Source organism: Magnolia sinica, chromosome 5 (assembly GCF_029962835.1).
Source record: "Magnolia sinica isolate HGM2019 chromosome 5, MsV1, whole genome shotgun sequence".
NCBI lineage: Eukaryota > Viridiplantae > Streptophyta > Magnoliopsida > Magnoliales > Magnoliaceae > Magnolia > Magnolia sinica.
Window position 1 is genome coordinate 72,859,106 of NC_080577.1, and position 21,931 is coordinate 72,881,036.

The 21,931-nt window shown below is 40.4% G+C and overlaps 1 non-coding gene across 1 annotated transcript; it reads right to left on the bottom strand.

Moving 5' to 3' along the window:
• Positions 1-7,537: 7,537 nt before the first annotated feature.
• LOC131247652 (small nucleolar RNA R71) lies at positions 7,538-7,643 on the bottom strand. The gene has a single exon (XR_009171928.1). It is a non-coding gene; the product is annotated as a small nucleolar RNA R71 (small nucleolar RNA).
• Between the last annotated feature and the right edge of the window lie 14,288 nt (positions 7,644-21,931).

Here is a 21,931-nt window from a genome sequence, read left to right on the forward strand (position 1 = left end):
CGAAGGTGCCCTCAACCAGTTGAAGCTAATCCTCGACCAGTCTAAGGTTATGTAGATTTTGTGCGAACTGCGTAAATTTAAGGTGATTTCTGGAATTTTCCGAGTTGGTGCTGCAAAACTATAAATAGGAATCCCTAGGATGTTCCTAGGTATCTTCTAGGGTTTGAGGAGTGGAGCAAAAGTGTGGAGAAGCCGTCACCAAGAGTTTTTCTTCCTTTTCCTTAGTCATTTTTATGCTTTTCTTAAGAGATTTTAGTTCAATCATGTCTATGGTTGGCTAAACCTCTTAACTAAGGCTAAGAGGTGAAGCTTGTAGCATGATTGGGATGTTTTCTTTGTTTTGATTCATATTTTGTTGAACTCTCTTGGATTCTAGTTTGATTATAAGGAATATTTTTAGTTTTTAATTGTTTGTTGTGAAAAATTACAATAGATCTACGATAGCTTTGAATATCTTCTTTTTCTGATTCGAGATTGTGAAATTTGTAAGTCCCATTGTTCACCATCATCCCTTGGGCATGGTAGGATGATGGAATCCTTCCTAACCTTCATAATTCTCTTATGATTAGTTGTTGGATTGGTAAATCCTGTTGTTTGCTTTATATAACAACCCATACTTTCAGTACTCGGGTGTCACCACGTAGATCCAAATTAGCTTACATATATGCAATTACCCACATAATTTACCTTACACATCACTATCCAACAACTCTTAATCTATATATCCATCTTAAACCCTTAGATTTTAGACTATGACAACTCACAACATCATAATAAGATTTGGAATCAATCTGTCCATTTGACTATCACAAGTTAAACTGTATTTAAATAAATGAAAATCTTATTTGTATAATCTTAAGTGTGATGACATCTCATCATACACCTATTTAGTACAATCGATCTGTATGAAACCAATGTAGGGATCAAAATCACAAGATCCACCATTCATCAGTTTACAACGCCCCGTAGAAAGATCCTTTCTATTCAACTCCCAAATCTCACCTAAAACATTCATTAGGACCCCTAGGGTTATCAATAATGAAATACTAGGCAATCCAATCGTTGGATTGGTTTATAATGGTCCTAACTCCTAATGACCTACAGTGTGGCCCACATAATGAATTATATATATAGTGTGTAGACAATAATAATAATAATAAATACAAAAAATGATATAAATACATGTATACACATAACAAAATAAATGAAATAAAATAAAATTATGAGTATTATATGAGCAGTAACAAGTCTTGAAGGGGTAGACAACCCATAGGCCACTTTAACCGTTGACGATTGATATGGGGTAAATCTGACCACCAGAACAATTATAATCATCCGTTAAGGGTCAAGATCTGGTTGGCATGGCCCACCTAGGTCTCACCATCGACCTGAAATAGGCCAGGGTCCCTATGAAGGGTTCCCAATGCGAATGGACGGTATGGATTATTATACTGACATCTTAGCGGGCCCCTACATGGTGCATGTCCACTAAGGACGTTGGTACACAAGCCACACTGGGACCAAGCCTTTTCGCAAAAAAGAAATATCTCCCGCCTTTCTCTCTCTGTTTTAAACCGACCTACTTCAACCCTATAAGTGGGCCACCACGATCGCTTTCCGAGCATTGTAAACCATTCAAATCCTTCATGAGACCCACAGGAACAAAACGGTATAGCCGTTCGACCATTCGTAAGTGGAGGAGGGAGATTGAACGCCACCGTCCATCTTAGCCTAAAAATCGCCCGACCGAGAACCTACGGTGTGGAGAGAGAGAGAGAAACCGACTTCCCCTTTGGGAAGGGCTAAGCTCGGCCGTCCATGGTAAGGACGATCACAGCCGTCCATCTCTCTCTCGCTGACTATAAAATGAGGTCAGTGTAGCCCTTGAATTCGCACCAAGTGAGAAGGAGAGAGTGCGGAGAGGAAACCCACCCCCCTGTTTTAAACATAAGTAAGTCGGGCAGCAACTGCCCCTGGAGAATCGTCTTCTCTTTCATTTTTTCTATTCTTCTTCTTCTTCCTTGTAGCTTCATGTCATATGTCTCTGAACCGGAACCATGCCAAGCAAATGGTTGGGTTCGGTCCAGCCACAGTAACGTCGGGACGAGCCAAACAATGGCCGTTTCAGACCACATTACAGGCCTCATGGCGAGTCTGTTTTAAGCTCCCTGTAGAGTTTCGAAACTAGCTCGGAGGGCAAGCCAATCAGTGGTAATAGGCGGACTGTTGAGACTGTCGTTGGGTCCTGTTCGGACTAGAACTGAGCCAATCCATGGCCCTGTTCCGGGCTGAAAAACTGACTCAACTAAAGCTCTGTTCAGAGCTAAGGGCTGTTTCAACTGAAGCCTTGCTAGGATGCAAAATCTAGGGCAGTGGTAACAATATTCCAGGCCAAACTATGCCAAACAATGACTAGTTTTCAGGCCAAACTCGAATAAAAGGCAGGGACCCTGTTCGGGACCGAATCACATTAAAAGGCTGGTGGGCCTTATACGAATACCCTGGGCCACCTTGCTGCATATCCACACTGTCCACCATCTTCCTCTTGAAATTTTGACTATGAAGGGCTAGCTTTGATCATCTGATGATGTGGCCCACCTAGGTAATCAAGCCTCAAAAGCAGCCGAATGGTCTTCTTTCGACCGCCGTAGAGACCTCGTGAATGTGAGTGGCCTAGAAAGATCAACGTGGTTTTGAATGGCTTTCCTCCCTCTACCTGATGAACGGTTCAGATCCACCATTTACTCCATGATGGTGGCCTACAACGAAGAAACGGAACCTCTGTTGGCAATAGAGTCGACGCACGTTACGTGAGGGTTGGTGGGCTGACTGACGGTCTGGGCCCTGCAAAATGCAGGTGGGCCTCGCCCAACGTCAGTGGGCCGACCCTGAATGTGAGCCCTGCATTGGCCGTGGGCCCCACCAAATGCCGGTGGATTGCTCTAGTGCTTGGCCACCATGGGCCATTTATGTATGAACCGTCCATCAGGGACGATGGTCCAAATGTGGGCCCTAGGCCGGATGTCCAGTACTGGGCAATTTCTTTTATTTGTTTGTTTCTTTATTTTATATATTTATATGTATATATATACATACGTATATGAATATATATCTGATAGTATACATAGATACGTGGTGGGCCCCACATGGGACCCACCTATGAAGTGAACCAGAACGTTGAAGCAGAGGATGCCGAACGCTCCTCTGCTAATCAGTTCACGTAAACTGATTGCAAAAAGTTGAGATCTCATCAGCTATGATGAGTCTGGAAAATCCGAATGGTCCACATGAAGCAGCACCTCATAAAACCCCTTGGTTTCAAATTTTACTTTAAACCGAAACTTCGGTGGGCCACATGGAATGCAAACAGTTTCTTCCTTTAAAATTGAAATTATTCTTGCTATGGCCCACCAGAATCTTGGATCATGGTGAAAACTCATGCCCTGAGGTTTCTTGGTATTCTATATCTTATGGACTGTTCGAATTTGACACCCATGTTTACGCAGGACCCACACGTGAAGTAAATTGGCAGTGCATGCATGCACTAGGGAGTGAAGACATAATATGTCAGTTCACGTAAGCCACTGTAAAATTTTGAGATCTCCCCATGGCTGATGAATCTGGAAAATCTGAATGGTCCACTTGGAGCAGAACCTCATAAAACCCCCTGGCTCCCATTTTTACGTTGAACCAAAACTTGGGTGGGCCATGATTAATGCAAACAGTTTCTTCCCTTGAAAGTGCATTTATCTTTGCTATGGCACACCAGAATCTTAGATCAGGATGAAAATTTACCCCTTAAGGTTTGTTGGGATTCCTCATCTTATGAACCGTTCGGATTCGACACCCATGTCACATGTGTGAAGGTGCACATGTGCCTAAGTGCATATGTGGGCATGCCTCATATATTCATGCAGGGTGAGTCCTGCACGTGTGGAACCCACTTTTGTGCTCTGGATATAAACTATCCAGGGGCTGGACGTGATGCACCAGGACACTCGATATTTATATACGTACCATATAATATACATATTGTAAACATAGATATACTATGTGATATATCTAATATGTATATAATATATACATACATACCATATGGTACAAATATAATATGCATGCTTTGTACATAGATATACTTTGTGACGCACCCATATTGTACATAATGTATACATGTATACTGTATGATGCAAATATATTGTACATAATGTATACACAGATATACTATGGGATGTATATAGTGGGCAAGCTCATCTATATGGCGGTGGGCCACATATGGGGGCCCCTCCATGATATAAATGCTTATCTGCCCATCTTGAAATGGACCCCACCAACCAGGTAACTGTATATTGTGCCCACTTATTGGGACAACTATTGTCGGGCCTGTACTCCTCTCAATAAGCACCAAACCATCACGATTTGGGCCTTTCGACCAACCATGACGTCCTAGAATCTTAGAACTTATCAGCTAATGCAAGGGATTTCTCTAGGAATCTGTTCAAGTGACGCAGAGACGCTAGCTTCTCGAGAGGGTTCACACCAAAGGACACCCTACAACTTGTCTGGTGATGATTCTTCCCTTTGAGCTTTCCATCTTCTCATTAGCTTAAGTTATAGTTGTTATTTAAATTCATAATTGATATCTCTCTTTATAATCACTTGTGTTAGCTAGTGGAAATTGAATTGTTGTATTATATGCTTTATGATTATCCTGTATAACTATTCATGCTTGTGGATTGCTTATGGAACTTAAACTGGTACATTAGTGGGAAATCCCACATATGAATGTACACCCATACTTGGGATGTAACTTGACAAGTTGTGATCATAATGGACCTTCGACTTGGTGGTTATTGAGTGATGGTCTAGATGGATCATTGATGTGGGCCTACCATCCAGAGTTGTTGTGTCCAATGGCTTTCAAGGATGGTCTTTTATCGCACAGTTCTGATACTCGCCCTATGTGGCCTACTTTGATATCGCCTTATGTGGCTTTGTTCTAATATTTTCTCTATATGGGTTCGATATTTTATTCTGTGCAACCATGCAATGGTAAGCCCCATATATTGTAATATGATTGGCCACTAGTCGACGGGGTTCCATTAAACATCCTAAAGTGGCAGCCTCATGGGCCGGGGATGGTAGCATGGGATACTATGCCCGAGCTGTCGGCCTACGCTAGGCCATGTGCTCCCCGTAGTGACCTTTGAGCTTACCTAAATTGGCTGGTTGTAAATGGACTAATAATGACTTGGCTAATCATGCATACATGGCATATTTCGATGACTTGGATCACTCTGCCCTGCGATTACGCTGAATGTTGCGCTTATGACCAGTCATTCGATGACGATATTGACTCGGATTATCATGCCCTGCGATTACGCTGAATGTTGCGCTGATGACCAGTCTTATCCCTGGGTGACGACCCCAATGTCCATCCGGATGTTTTTCCTGGGATATTGCCCGTCAGGATGTTTTACCCGGGGCACAGACCGTCTGGATGTTTTACCCGGGTCGATCATTACATTTATGCATCCATGCATCTAACAAGACTGCATTTACTCTGTTTTGGTTGTCTGTATGTTTTATACTATTTCTTACCTAATGCGGCGGTGTGTAATCTTGAGGGGAATTCACACTGAGTTGGCCACTCATCCATCAAATATAAAACCATACAGGTAGTACAGGTGGCTTAAGTGATTTGCATGTTCAGACTTGATAAGGAGCAGGGTACGATCACCAGGAATGCATGACTGTATGCTTGGAGGAGTTATGTGATCTTGCGGCTTATATTTATATGCTTTCTATTATTTCTCATATATTAGATCATGTAATTCTTGTATTTGTAAATTTTGGAGACATTGGTTTGTATAAGTCATTATGGGCATATTTGAATGATAATGAAATTTTTCTTTATGTCGATTTGTCCACACTACGCTCATTTGCTTACTCTGATGAAAGAAAAAAATATATGTACTCGAATTTAACCATCCTTTAAGGTTAACACTCGAGTTTTTGGGAAACGGGTCGTGTACTCGGGTCCTGAAAAGTCGGGGTGTTACACTTTGTCTCCTGGGCATGGTTAGGTGATGGAATAACTTCCAAATCCTCACAATTCTCATCTATTGACAATTAGATCCATGAGAAGTTCAGAGATATGACAAATCTCTTCTTATCAATTGGAAAAGATTGGACTCTGATTCCAATTGTGTCCTTGAATCAAGCAAGGTAGCATCCTGAGAACCCACAAGTGGATCCTTGGAAACCCTAGTTACCACCTTTGAATTTGTTAGTTTTAATCACTTTAATCACAATTACTCTCTCAATTAATTCAGATTTAGATTCATATCTTCTTCTAGTTCTAATTCTAATTACTTTCAGAATACACAAGAGATTAATCCCCGTGGATTCGACCCTGTGGATTCGACCTCGGTCTCACTGAGATTATTACTACATCGTGACCCTACACTTGGGGTTGTGAACAAGTTTTTGGCGCCGTTGCCGGGGATTAACGGTTGAGTTTTTTTGGGATTGACTAGTTTTGAAATTAGGTTAAGATAAGGATTTTTCTACTTTCTATTTTTAGATTAGGGTTTTTTCTAAATTATTTTAGAAACTAACTTAGCTTTCTATTTCTAGGTTTAGAAACTTTCCTAATTTGTTTTTAGAAACTAACCTTTTTAGAAACTTTCCTTTTCTGTTTTTCTTAGATCTACTTTCTAATTCTATGTTAGAAACTTTCTATTTTCTGGTTTTAGAAACTTTTTTTTTTTGCTTTTTAGAAACTAGGTTGCTTTCTTATTTCTTTTTTAGAAACTAATTCACTTTCCTTTTTTTTTTCTTTTGTAGGATCCTAACATAGAACCTTTTAAGTTGGTAACTTCTTTTAAATTCTCTCTCTCTTTCTAATTCTAGATTTTTGTTTCCTCCTTTTTTTTAAGGTTTAGGTTAGATTCTGAAATTGAAGCCTAAGAGTGTTTCATGCCCAAGTGGGTCCGTGACAACACTTGACGTCTCTTAAGTGAAGGAGGATTGGTTGAGGGGTTATCTACCCATTACAGGATTAGACACCACTCGAGATCCATAGAGTTAATTGAAGTTATGGCTGCCAATCAACCTCCAAACCCACCTCAACCTAGGGTTAAGGAAGTCTAGGATGAGAATGTGGTGCATCAAGCACCCCTACCTCATACCTTACAAGATTATTTACAACCGGTGGAGGTGAGCATGCCCACATGCATGGTTTTTCCAAAAAACATAGGACATGTACATCAAGCTAGGGGTGATCCAACTCCTTCCAAAATTCCATGGGCTTGAATCTGAAAACCCATATTTACACTTGAAAGAGTTTGATGAGATCATTGGCACCTTTTATTTTCCTAATGTGTCTGATGACACGGTTAGGCTGAAACTCTTTCCCTTTTCTTTGAAAGAGAAAGCTAAGACGTGGTTGCATTCATTACGTCCTCGATCTATTGGTAGATGGAATGATATGACAAAGGATCTCATAAAGAAAATTTTTCCACACTATAAAACGAACACCCCCAGAAAGTTAATCATGAACTTCACCCAAAGGAAGATGAAACATTCTTTCAATGTTGGGAGTGATTCAAGGATCTTGTCAGTTCATGCCCACAATATGGTTTTAAAACGTAGCACATTACACATTTTTTCTATGATGGACTAACATCTTCCATGTGCCAATTGGTCGAGACAATGTGCAATGGGGAATTCATGAATAAAAATGTTGATGATGCGTAGGATTATTTAGACAAACTTGCTGAAAATGCATAATCATGGGACGTCACCCCAAAATCGAGCACCACCTCTAGGCCAACTCAATCAAAGGAGAGGGGCGGAATATACCTTCTGAAAGAGGATGATGATATCATGCTAAAGTAGCTAATCTCATGAGGAAATTCGAAGCCATGGAACTAAAGAAAGATAAGGCTCAGGAAACTGTCTGCGGTATTTGTGCTTGCAACATTCACACAACTGAAAATTGTCCAACAATACCTACTTTTTAAGAGGTACTGAATAAGCAATCCAATGCCGTGAATAATTACCAAAGGCCTTTCAATGGACCCATCTCCAATACATATAATCCTAGTTAGAGAAATCATCCAAATTTTAGTTGGAGGAATGGACAATCTGCTACTCCTCAAGGATTCCCTAATCAAATTCCAAATCAAGGAAAACCCCAAGAGGAACCGATTCAAAATTTCACACAAACTCAGGAGCTTATGTCACGCCCCAAACTTAGAAACTAGGCTCGCAGAATTCCTGATCGACGAATCCGGTGTCGACAACCTCCGTAATGACCCATTCTCGGCTCCCAGCACCCATATGCCAGATTCTGATCATGGGACCCTATAAGGAGGATTTTTAATATGATTTTTTTATATAATGAAGCATCACCATAAGCATAACCAAGTCATAAAACAACATCACTACATATCCACTATAACAAAAACTTTGAGTACAATGCCAAAAGGATAAAGATAGACAAAAGCTCTAAGATGATCTGCCACACGTTCCTGCCTCAGTGCTGCTGCGATCCAACGTCACCTGCACGCAACAGTCATGCATAATCTTATAGAAAGCTTAGAGGGTGGTGTAAGTGTGTGCACAAGGTAAGTGCCAAATGTGCAATATTATAGTAATACGGAAACTGCTAGTAAGTTCACGAATGCTATCAGCCGTACCAAGGCTATGCGATGTAAGGCATGAATGTTATCGGCCATACCGAGGCCATGCGATGCGTGACCTACATAGCCAAATGTTATATGCGAGATGTAATGCAAGCATGCCAGTCCTCATCTGAATCCACATATCAATATAGATCATCTCTAGGATATCACCGGGGTCTAGTAAACTCTAAACCAGATTGCCACCCCATCGCATGCAACAAGGTGAGTGGAAGAGACTTCACTATCTGCCTGCCAATATCGGGCCCAACTTATCGATAACAGACCCATTCCTCGAGCTGGTCAAACTCAACCTAGCTTTGCCCCCTCCTCTCAGGCGAGTAAGGCCTTACCCTCTTCCAACCGACCACGACATAGTCGGAAGTGCGGCCTCTTTATATTTGACACTTGGCGCTCATGCATCCACTCGGTCTAGATGTTGGAACAACCTCCAGGTACCATAAGGGTTTTGAAAATTTCACCCAGGGACATCTATCGCACCTCATTTAGAGAAAGAGATTTTCAGTGTTCAATCCTGCCATCCACATATGCCTATGGAGGCTACGGCCCTGATCGATGAGACGTACAGTAATCATGTCATACAAATGCGAGATGCATGAATCACACTATCATTCATGTAATAATCCTGTGCGTACCACATGCTCATGTGGGACAACTTCACCTATCAGGGGGTCCCATAAATAATCTGCCTAAGGGCATATGTGTAATGATCCAGAAAATTTTGTGCCAAGACCCGAGTACTACCTCTATTTTTCCTTAGAAGCTTATTGGGGTAATTAGCGCTAAACTCAATTGCTTGTGAAATTTGCATCAATCACTTTAAATTTGATCTACATGACTCAAAACCTATAGAATAGTTAGCGCTATGTTACTCTGAAATCTGGGATTCATCGCTAAATCCAGTTGGTCTTGGGAATTTTTGGAAGCTTTGGATCGGACCTGGACCGCCCGTCGAAAGTCCGATAGCGATGATCTTAGGCAGTTGTGGTCACCAGGTTGGACTTGGCCATCACCTCAAAAATCAAGTCCAAATGATGTTCTGGGTCGATTTGATTGAGTCCGGAGTGAAGAGTGTGAGAACGGTGAGAAATTAATGTGATTTTATGAAATCTGAGTCGTGTCGCTTGCGTGATAAATTTAAGTAATCTGACCATTGAATTCTGACCCAATTTCACCCTCTGATCAGGAAAGATGGCCCAAGCATATCCTTGTGCTTGTGGTCCTGATCGAGTTTCGGTGACCGTTGAATTGAGTGTGGTCCGCCATGGCTGATCTGAAGATCCGATTGGTACGAAAGCGCAGCTTGACCTAGATCCATGGTCAGTGAGCTTAAGTCCGACTTCTCGTGAAAAAAAGGCCCACCGAAAGTGCTCCGTTGGATTGAGAGAAGCCTGTTTTGGTTATAACCTAAGTATACCTTAGCCCTGGGGTTATTTTCATCAATGTTAGGCCTATATATAGACCTTAAAACCCTAACTCTCTTTTCCATACGAATTTCCTAACCCTAGCTAAGAAAGAGAGAGGAAAAGAGAGAGAAAGTGAGAGAGAAGTTGGTGAATCATCTTACATTCTTTCCTGTTCTTCTTCATCCTTAAACCTTCACTTTTGAATCGTTATTCCGACGATTCTAAGTTCCTTCTTTAAGTAAGTTAACCTAACCCTAATCTATTTTAGAGCTTAGAAGAGTCTATGTGTGTTGTAGCTCATTTCTATTCTTGCCTTAGGTTATCCTGTCACCGTTGACGAAGACTTATCGTCTGAATCAGTTCGGTGTTCTATTTCTGGTCTAAGGTGTGGACTTTAATCGTATAGGTTATGGTTTTCAAGGCTTTCAATGCCAGCGAATGGTTTATTCTTGCTATGGATGAGATTTCACATGCCAAATGTTATGTTTATTTTGCGTTCCTGATATGCATGTGTTACATGGAGATTTGTGTATTCTATGTATATGTAGGAAGTACCGTATACGTATAAAATATGAACATGTGATTGCCATGATTATTTATCATGTATTTATGCTAGATGTATGTGTGTCAACTCCTTGGCAAAAGGAATTGTCCAAATGCGTGTATCTCAACATACGTCATGTATGTTGTATTATGTGTTCTAAATGTTTGTAGAAATGCTTAAATGATCTAAAGTGTAATATATTATACAAATTGAGGGCGTTGAGAAGTGATTCTCAACACTCCTATTGATGTGTATAATTTCCTACATGCAAGTCATATTCCTTGTTGTTTAAATTCAAGTCTTACTTATGCTTGAATCCATGTTAAGTTGATACTTTTCAAATGCTTACATACCACATGATTTGAGTTGTTGTTCCATTACTATTCTAAATTGCTGATATCAATATCTGTTGAAGTAGAATATGTTTGGGACTATGAATAGTCCAGGAAATCAGTAATCGGCCTTAAGTTTGTGGCTGAGGTTGCTTTCGCCACGAAGGATGTGATTAGACGAACCCGAGTCGTATTAGAGTTGTCGGCAGTGGTTTGGCCACATAGAGTGTTTGCGCACTCTATGTCGTTCAACCCAACGTGCGCTCATGTTAGTCGAGTTCGTCAAGTAAACCGATTGTCCGATGTATGTTCGCCATGTATGGATGCTATTGTATGAATTTGGGGTACCAAACTTACCAATGAAATCCTGTTAACTGTTGTACCTTGATCCGCTAAGACTCATGAGCCGAACATGGTGGTATGGGATACCGTAGTCGAGCTGTCGGCCTACGCTGGGGTGACGAGCCTCCCCGTAGTGACCAGTGAGCAACCAAACTCGTGAGCCGATTATGGTGGTATGGGACACTATATTTATGCTGTCGGCCTACATTGATTGGTGACGAGCCCTTTGTAGTGACCTCGAGTATGCCTGGATACCACATTGAGGTGACGAGCCTTATTGTGGTAACGAAGGTATGATAGGCATGCATTGATTGGTGATGAGCCCTTTGTAATGACCTAAAACCATATCATTGTATGAGATGTCTAGGACTAACGACCCTAGAATGGATCACTGTTTAGATGGTGATATGAGGAAGGTACCTTAGCTTCCCAATCCTGCTGTATGAAAATGACTAATAACAACTTGGTAATCATGTTCATACACCGCATTTGCATGTGCCTGGAAGAGGTGGCGCACTTTGAGGCGATGTCATGCGTAACGTAAGATGAAGACGCTGAGGGTGTACGTGCGAGGGCACGCATCATTCTTCATACATCCTTGCATTAACAAGAGTACTTAGGACATGTTTGATTATTATGCTTTATCATTACTGCTTGATTGAACTGATAACATATTAACCTTTGCTATATTGTTTCATTGAGTTGATCACTCACTCCCATGTTCTGGGGTGGTGTTAAACACCCACTAGACTCTGTCTTAGTTGCAGATGTTGATGAGACCTCTGAGGCAGAGCAGGAGATTGAGGATGATGAGGTTACATTTTCTTTCATGCAATTTTCAGGCGGCTTCTAGTGAGCCTTGTTCTGATGCGCGGGATTCTGGGATTTCTTTTGGGATTAAATGATGTAATTTGATACTTGTAATTTTAATAGCAACACTCGTTATACGACCTGGTATGTATATGTATTTCAGGGATTTGCACATGTACACATATATTTCTTTAAGTCTTCCGCTTGCGTTCTTCACTTATCCTTGAATTATATTTGCAATTTGGCTTAATCTATTCCATGTTTTATGCACTCATATAGACAACATACATCCATCATTCAATATGTTGCATAAGTGATGTTTTGAAACTCGGGAGCTAAGTTATGCTCGACCCCCGAATTTCAGGGCGTTACAATATGATATGATCAGTCACTCCTCGTATCAAGCATACATATGATGCTTATGGGCATGTATCATGAAGTCATACTGAGCATGTTATATGATGATGATATACTCTCCTCATATCAAAGATGGGCCTAGACGACCTTCTCATTTCAAGAATGGGCTTAACGATTATGGGGGCCCAACGTTTGGGTTAGCCCACAAAGGGAAGATGAGAATGGGCCTAACAATGGGCCTTAGGAAGGGTTACAATGTGGACAGTTAACCATTATTACTCTTACAATGTGGACATTAAACCATCATTGCTCCCAAGACATGACCCATTTAGAACCAATTAGGCAGATTAATGGGCATCATAAACATCATTGCATATATCATGGTGGAATCACACATCACAATGAGCCTCATATACATCACATCGTGCCTCACACAAAGGACTCACATACATCACATTGTGCCTCACACAAAGTCCTCACATACATCACAATGGGCCTCATACAAGGGCCTCACTCATGGGCCTCATACACATTACATTGGGCCTCACCCATGGGCCTCAAAAACATCACAATGGGCTATGTCCCATGGGCCTCAAATACATCACAATGGGCCTCACTCATGGGCCTCATATACATCACATTAAGCCTCACCATTTGGGCCTCAAATACATCACATTGAGTCACACAACAGGTGGGCCCTGTACAACCAGCAGGTGGGCCTGCACCTTCCAAATGGGCCCACCAGATGAACAACATGGATGTACAACACATACATCAAGGTGGGCCGCACGTCCAGCAGACTGGACGGCATGGCTAAAACACATACATCAAGGTGGGATTCCCACCGTCCTAAGTAGTGGACGGTGTGGATGAATCACATGCACCACGATGGTTCCACGTCCAGTGGGCCACATGTGCCATCAAGGGACAGTTTGAATATAAAACAAATACATCAACGGTGGGTCCTATCGTCCAGTAATTTGGACGGTGTGGATATACATACCTCATGATCAGACCCACACAACTAGTTAACATCAACACAGCAGCTAGATAGCTGGTGGGACCCACAGAGCATGCTGATGTCATACAGCGGTGGGACCCATAGAATTTGGTAATGTCCACACAGATGGACGGTTTGGATATAACACATACCTCCTAATCAGACCACATAACCTGCTGATGTCCATGCAGATAGATGGTTTGGATATAACACATACCTCTGATCAAACCCACAGAACTTGCTGACGTCCATGCAGATGGACGGTTTGGATATAGAATATATACATGAAGGTGGGCCCCCACCCGTCCTAGCCTATGAACGGTGTGGATAAGACCCATACATCACGGCTGGCCCCACAACACCGTTCAGAGATGGATGGTGTGGGTAAGGAATACATACATCAAGGTAGGGCCCCACCCCACATGTGTAGCACGTGTGGGTGGGTCCCACAGTATAGAAAAAGGATGGGCAACATGCTTATATATAACACATATATTCAAGGTGGGTCCATCATCCACCTGGCTAGACTATGTGGATGGTCCATGCATCCAGCAGGCCCCACTGTTCAGCAGGCTGGACGGTGGATGGAGTGGATGAAATACATGCATCATGGATGGGTCCACATGTGTGGCCCACTTACTTTAAATAAAGTTAATATTTGTGTTTTCCCTGTAATAGGGTCTGCCCAAAATAGGCTGCAGGTGGACAGAAAGGTGGGTCCCGGTTGGACAGCAGGTGCGTCCCACTTAGTGGACGGGATGGATAAAAATACATACATCATAGGTGAGCCATCATACAGGGGAGAGAGAGAGAGAGAGAGAGAGAGAGAGAGAGTGGTGAAGGGAGGAGCTTTGCCACTATGAGCTCCTCTCGGTTTACAACACATACATCAAAATGGGTCCTAACGATTGATTACACTAAAACCTCTCTCTAACTCTTAGAACATTCTAGAGGTGTCGAAACAAGTGAAGGTCAATATTCCCTTACTAAATGCCGTAAAACAAATACCTTCATATGTCAAAATTTTGAAAAACTTATGTAAGACCAAAACACGGCAAAATATTCAAAAGAAAATCTTTTTAACTGAAAAAGTGAGTGTCATCCTAAAGCAAAATGTGCCACAGAAATACAAAGATCCCGGTAGCCCAACCATCACTGGTGTAATTGGGAACTACCGAATTGAGCACACACTTCTTGACTTAGGAGCGAGCGTAAATCTGATTCCTTACTTAGTCTACGAGAAACTAGGTTTGGGTGAATTAAAACCCAGTTGGACCACATTACAATTTATCGATTGCTTAGTTTGTGTACCAAGAGGGAAAATTGAGGATGTGTTAGTCCAAGTTGACAAATTCTACTACCTGGTAGATTTTATTGTCCTAAATACTCAACCCATCGTGGACATGAGCACTCAAATTCCTGTCATTCTTGGTTGCCCATTCCTTGCCACATCAAATGCAATCATTAATTGAAGAAATAGAGTCATGAGTTTATTTTTTGGAAATATGATATTGTAGTTGAATATCTTTTTTAATACGGGGAAACAGGTAGAGGATGATAATGATGCTTACGATGTTAACTTGATTGATTCTTTTGTAGAGGATAGAACTCTGATGACCTTGTCCTCTGACCCTCTAGAGATGTGCTTGGCCCACTCCCATGATTTAGATGATGATATGATTAGAGAGACGGGTGTTATGTTTGATACTGTGTCGGTACTTGAAGTTAACAGGTGGAGGCCATAATTTGAAGAATTACCCCAAACTGATGTAGTGCATCTACCGTCTAACCTTAAGGTACTGAAGCTTGACCTAAAACCTTTGCCCTCTGATTTGAAATATGTCTATTTAGGTCAAGATGAGACATACCCGATATTGATTTCTTCCCATCTTAAGTAAGAATAAGAGAGTATGTTTATCTCTACTCTCATTGAGCATAAAGGAGTCATTGGATGGTCGATTACGGATCTCAAGGGAATTAATCCTTTGATTTGTACTTACCGCATTTATCTAGAGGATAATGCAAAGACCTCCTGACAACCACAACAAAAATTAAATTCGAACATGAAGGAAGTGGTTAAGGCTGAGGTTCTTAAGCTATTGGATGTGGGTATCATATACCCTATATCCATAGTCAATGGGTGAGTCTGACTAAGGTGGTTCCTAAGAAGTTCAGAATCACCATACTAGCCAATGCCAACAATGAATTCGTGCCAACTAGAGTTACTACTAGTTGGAGAATGTGTATTGACTATAAGAAGTTGAATACCGTCACAAGGAAGGACCACTTTCCTTTACCCTTTATTGATCAAATTCTGGAAAGGCTAGCTGGTCATTCCTATTACTGTTTCCTTGATGGATATTCAGGCTACAATTAGATTGAGATAGCCCTTGAAGACTAAGAAAAGACCATGTTCATATGTCCTTTTAGCACCTTTACTTACTAAAGGATGCCATTTGGACTGTGTAATGCCCCTTCCACCTTTCAGCGATGTATGTTGAGTATTTTTTTGATATAGTGGGGCAATATGTAGAGGTCTTCATGGATTTTTTTCTCGGTTTTTAGTCCATCCTTCAGCGAATGCTTGGATAATTTGAAAAATGTGCTGAAGCGATGTTAGGAAAAGAATTTAGTACTAAATTGGGAGAAGTGTCATTTCATGGTTCGTAAGGGAATTATCCTTAGACATATCATTTCGTCCAAGAGAATTGAGGTAGATAAGGCTAAGATTGGTCTATCTCTAACTTACCTCCACCTAAGAACATACGAGACGTGCGGTCCTTCTTAGGACATGCGGGTTTATATAGGAGATTTATAAAAGACTTTAGTCATCTCTCTCATCCTCTATGTAATCTACTTCAAAAGGATACACCATACGAGTGGACTGAGCAATGCCAAGAAACTTTTACTAAGCTCAAGGGCATGTTAACCACTGCACCTATCATGTAGCCACCCATCTGGAGTATTTCTTTTGAACTTATATGCGATGGTTTGACTATGCTTTTGGGGCGGTTTTAGGCCAGAGAAAAGAAAAGAAGCCCTATGTTATTCATTATGCAAGTAGAACTCTAAATCCTACCCAAGTGAACTACTCTACTACAGAAAAGGAACTCTTACCCGTAGTGTTTGCTTTGGACAAATTTAGGTCCTACTTGATCAGATCCAAGATCGTCATCTACACAGATCATGGAATGCTCAAGTATCTTCTTTTTAAGAATGATGCTAAGCCTTGCCTAATAAGATGAATCCTCTTACTCTAAGAATTTGATTTGGAAATAAAAGATAAAAAGGGAGTAGAGAATGTAGTGGCTGACCATCTTTTCTGCCTTGATCTCTCTGATTCCCTTGAGATGATATATATAAATGACATTTTCCCTGACGAACAATTGTTCAAAGTCTCTCATTCACCTTGGTTTGTGGATATTGCTAATTATCTTGTTATAAGTTTCACACCAACATATTAGACTGCACAAGATAAGAAAAAAAATTCTTCACCGAGGTATGCAAATTCTTCTTGGATGATCCATATTTATTTAAATATTGCCCAGACCAAATCTTAAGGAGATGTGTGCCAGACAATGAATACCGAAGTGTTATCTCCTTCTGTCATTCTCAGGCCTATGGTGGTCACTTTTCTGTCAAAAAGACCACGGCCAAAATTCTGAAGTGTGGCTTTTACTGGCCCACTATATTCAAGGACACTCATGAGTTTTACAAAGCTTGTGAGCATTGTCAGAAATTGGGAGCATTGTCTTGTCAAAACATGATACCTTTGAACCCCATTCTGATCATTGAAGCATTTGAATGTTGAGGCATTGATTTTATGAGACCATTCCCCCAATCTTTCAAAAATTTATATATTTTGCTCGCCGTAGACTATGGCACTAAATGGGTCGAAGCGATTCTGTGCCAGAACAATGACCATCAAATGGTCATTAAATTCTTAAAAGAGAACATCCTTTCCCAGTTCGGAACGCCTCGAGCCATCATTAGTGATGGAGGCTCACATTTTTTTAATAGGCATTCGCGAACTTAATAAAAAAATATGGCATCTTTCATAAGCACTCCATACCACTCACAAACAAGTGGGCAAGCTGAGATTTCCAATAAGGAGATCAAACACATTTTGGATAAAATGGTTAACCCTGATCGAAAAGATTGGTCAATCTGATTGATCGATGCTTTATGGGCTTATCATATTGTATTTAAAACCCTTATTGGAATGTCTCCCTTTAGACTTGTCTATGGGAAGGCTTGCCACTTACATGTGGAGTTGGAACATAGAGTTTACTAGGCGACTAGAAATCTGAACTTCAATTTAGACAAAGCTAGCTCGTTATGCAAACTACAATTGAATGAACTAGAGGAGATCCGGAATGACGCATACGAGAACTCGAGAATTTGCAAGGATAGGATGAAGGTGTTCCATGATAGGAACATCCTTTGGAAATCATTCTTAGTTGGTCAAAAAGTCATTTTGTATAATTCTCAGTTACATCTTTGTCTGGGTAAGCTCCAATCTCATTAGATCGGCCCTTTCACTATTACTAATGTTTATCCTCATAGGGCTGTTGAGATAAAGAATCCAAACAATGACAATGAATTCAAAGTAAATGGACATTGATTAAAGCCATTTGTTGAGAGTTTTGATTCAGAGGACATGTCCACACCTCTGATTGATCCTGTGTACCAGGATAAATCTCCTAGTTTGATGGAGGTATAGGTAGATTTATCACTTTCATAAGACTAGGGTAGTTTACTTATACTCTATTGAGTTTTGTTTTTACTAACCTATTTTCGCACTAAGATCATTGGAAAAGCCTCAAAATTTCTTCTTCAAGTATTATCTTTCCATCACTTCCCTTTTTCTTTTCATTGCCTCTTTTGCATTATATGCTTATTTCTTTTACATTGAGGACAATGTAGAGTTTTCGGTTGGGGATGGGGGATTAGGTAACCTAACCAGTGTTTTCTCAGTTTTGATCAATTTTTTTTAAAAATTTTCAATGCTTCAAGCTGAAATCTATTTGAGAAGCGATGAATTATGTACTTAAGAATGCTTTGAGTATGATAGGATAGAGATTGAATTTTGAATTATTGAAGTGTAGTCATCTAAGTAATTTATCACCTAATTACTTGCACTCAATTGATTAAGAGGAAGTTTAAAAATCATGTTAAATCACAAAAAACATTCAATTTGTCTATTGTAAGATATACTAGAAGTTCTGATTGTTAGTATGTGAATCATTCATAGATGGCGAGAATCAGGTCTGGAGAATTTTATCCACCTCAAAAGAAGAAAAGAACTAGTTAAAATACAGAAGATTGATAGAGAGGTCATGAAAAAGAATGAAAAGAATGAAAAATCTAGAAAAGAATGCAAAAATAAAAAGAATGAATAAGATCCGACCGTCGATATAAAATTAAAAACTGGAAGAAGAAGGAAAATGGGATAAGTTCGAAATCAGTACTTGAGTTTTCAACCAATCTTAAAGTGACGAGCATGGCTAACATTATGAAAAGATGGTATTTTTATAAGAAGTAAGTTGATTTTTATTGAGCACGTTGAAAAACTTGATATACAAACTATGCTCTGACTTAATGGATAGTGGACTTATTTGATTGATTGCTCATATGATTCGACTCTAGGTTTCTAAAATCTCACTTTCTCATCTTGAGTCTACTTATTCATACTTGATTGCACAAAAGATTGTTTTCTGAAAAAGGTTTGAACATTGTACATTAAAGTTCATTTTTCGCATACTTTGCTCAGGACTAGCAAAATGCTGGTTAGGGATTGTCTTGAGGGTCAAATATTTCATATTATCCCCCATTTATTACTTGGTTTTATGAACATGATAATGCTTAATGTTCTATTTTAATCATGTTTGTGTTGCAAGGTGAATTTAAGAGCTTGGATTGAAAAGGATGCTAAAAGCATGAATTTAACGCTCAAGAATCACCAAAGCCAAGGATGGATCTTATGAGACTAAGAATGAAGAATTGACATGCCAAAGATCCAAGAAAACTAAGTGAGGAATGAAGAACATTGAAGACTTGAAGTGAAGAAAAGGAACCCTAAAAATCTGCCTCCTTCGACTAGTCGAAGATTCCTCGACTTAAACTCCAGTGAAAAAATCTTCTAAATTCCCGTCATCCTCGACCATTGAAAGGAAACCCTCGACTGGTCAAAGGTTGTCCTTGACCAGTCAAAGGTGCCCTCGACCAGTCAAAAGTTGCCCTCGGCCAGTCTAAGGTTACGTAGATTTTGTACGAACTGCGTAAATTTGAGGCAATTTTTGGATATTTCCAAGTCAGTGCGAAAGAAGGTGCTGCAAAACTATAAATAGGAGTCCCTAGGACATTCCTAGGTGTCTTCTAGGGTTTTGAGTGGAGCAAAAGCATGGTGAAGCCATCACCAAGAGTTTTTCTTCATCTTCCTTAGTCGTTTTGATGTTTTTCTTAAGAGATATTAGTTCAATTATGTTTATGGTTGGCTAAACCTCTTAGCTAAGGCTAAGAGTTGAAGCTTGTAGCATGATTGAGATGTTTGCTTTGTTTTGATTCATGTTATGTTGAACTCTCTTGGATTCTAGTTTGATTATAAGGAATATTTTTAGTTTTTAATGGTTTATTGTGACAAATTACAATAAATCTGCAATAGCTTTGAATATATTCTTTTTTTGATTTGAGATTGTGAAATTAGTAAGTCCTATTGTTCACCATCGTCCCTTAGGCATGGTAGGATGATGGAATCCTTCCTAACCTTTACAATTCTCTTATGATTGGTTGTGGGATTAGTACATCCTATTGTTTGCTTTGTCTCTCAGGCATGGTTAGGTGATGGAATCACTTCCAAATCCTCACAACTCTCATCTATTGACGATTAGATCCATGAGAAGTTCAGAGATATGATAAATCTCTTCTTACTAATAGGATAAGATAGGACTCTGATTCCAATTGTGTCCTTGAATCAAGCCAAGTAGCATCCTGAGAACCTACAAGTGGATCCCTAGAAACCTTAGTTACCACCTTTGAATTTATTAGTTTTAATCACTTTAATCACAATTACTCTCTCAATTAATTCAGATTTAGATTCACATCTTCTTCTAGTTCTAGTTCTAGTTCTAGTTACTTTAAGAATACACACGAGATTAGTCCCTATGGATTCGACCTTAGTCTCATCGAGATTATTACTACATCACGACCCTACATTTCGGGTTGTTGTCATGCCTCAAATGCTGAAACCGGGCTCACAAAATTTTTGATCGTCGAATCCAGCACTGACAGCCTCCATAGTACCCCATTCTTAGCTCCCGACACCCATCATCAACTTCCGATCCTGGGATCCTACAAGGAGGATTTCAAACATGATTTTGATTTAGTATAAGCATAACCATAAGCATAACCCATGAATAATAACTACAAGAACACCTTCACACAATCCACTATGATAAAAAACTTTAAGGTACAATGTGTATAAAGAAAAATACAGGATAATAATAATGGAAACTCCTGAAGCTCGACTGCACGCTCCTACTGCAGTGAGGTTACAGCTGCGTCCTAACGTCACCTTCACCCATCAATCGTGTATAAGCTTATAGAAAGCTTAGAGGATGGTGTAAGTGTGTGTGTAATGAGAACGTGCTCATAATGCAATGTCAGAGTAATGCGGAATCATGTTGATGTGTACATGAATGCAATCAGCCGTACCAAGGCTATGCAGTGCAAGATATGAATGCTATCGGCCATATCAAGACCATGCGATGCGAGATGCAACTCAAGCATGCCAATCCTCATTGAAATCCACATATCAATGCAACTCATCACTAAAGCACCAAATATCAGTACAGTTCTCATTCTGGATAATCATCGGGGTTTAGTACACTCCAAATGGCACTGCCCCTTTCCCAGGCGTGCAACCCAAGTGAGCGTAAGAAACCTCACTATTCGCCTGGCCAATGTCTATCAATACCTATCCGGCACGTCGATAGCAGACCTATTCACGAGCTAGTCAAACTCAGCCTATTAATGCCCCCTACGCTCAAGCGGGTAAGGCCACACCCCTTTCAAACCGACCATGACACAGTGGGAGACGCGGCCTCCTGGTATTTGGCCCTCGTGCGCTCATGTATCCACTCAATCTCGATGTTGCAGTCATCCTCTGGTACCATCGGGTTTAGAAATTTTCACTCAGGGACATCTATGGCGCCTCGATGCTAGAAAATTTCACCCAATCAAGCAGTCCAATCAAGCATCAATCCTATGCATACCGTGCACTCATGTGGGGTAACTCTGCCTATCAGGGAGTCCCATAAACCACCTATACTATGATATATGCAATGGCCAATCACATCTCATAAAAAACATACAGATGATGCATATGGGCATGTATCACAATGCTATGCTGTCACAAACTCATAATCGGCAACGGT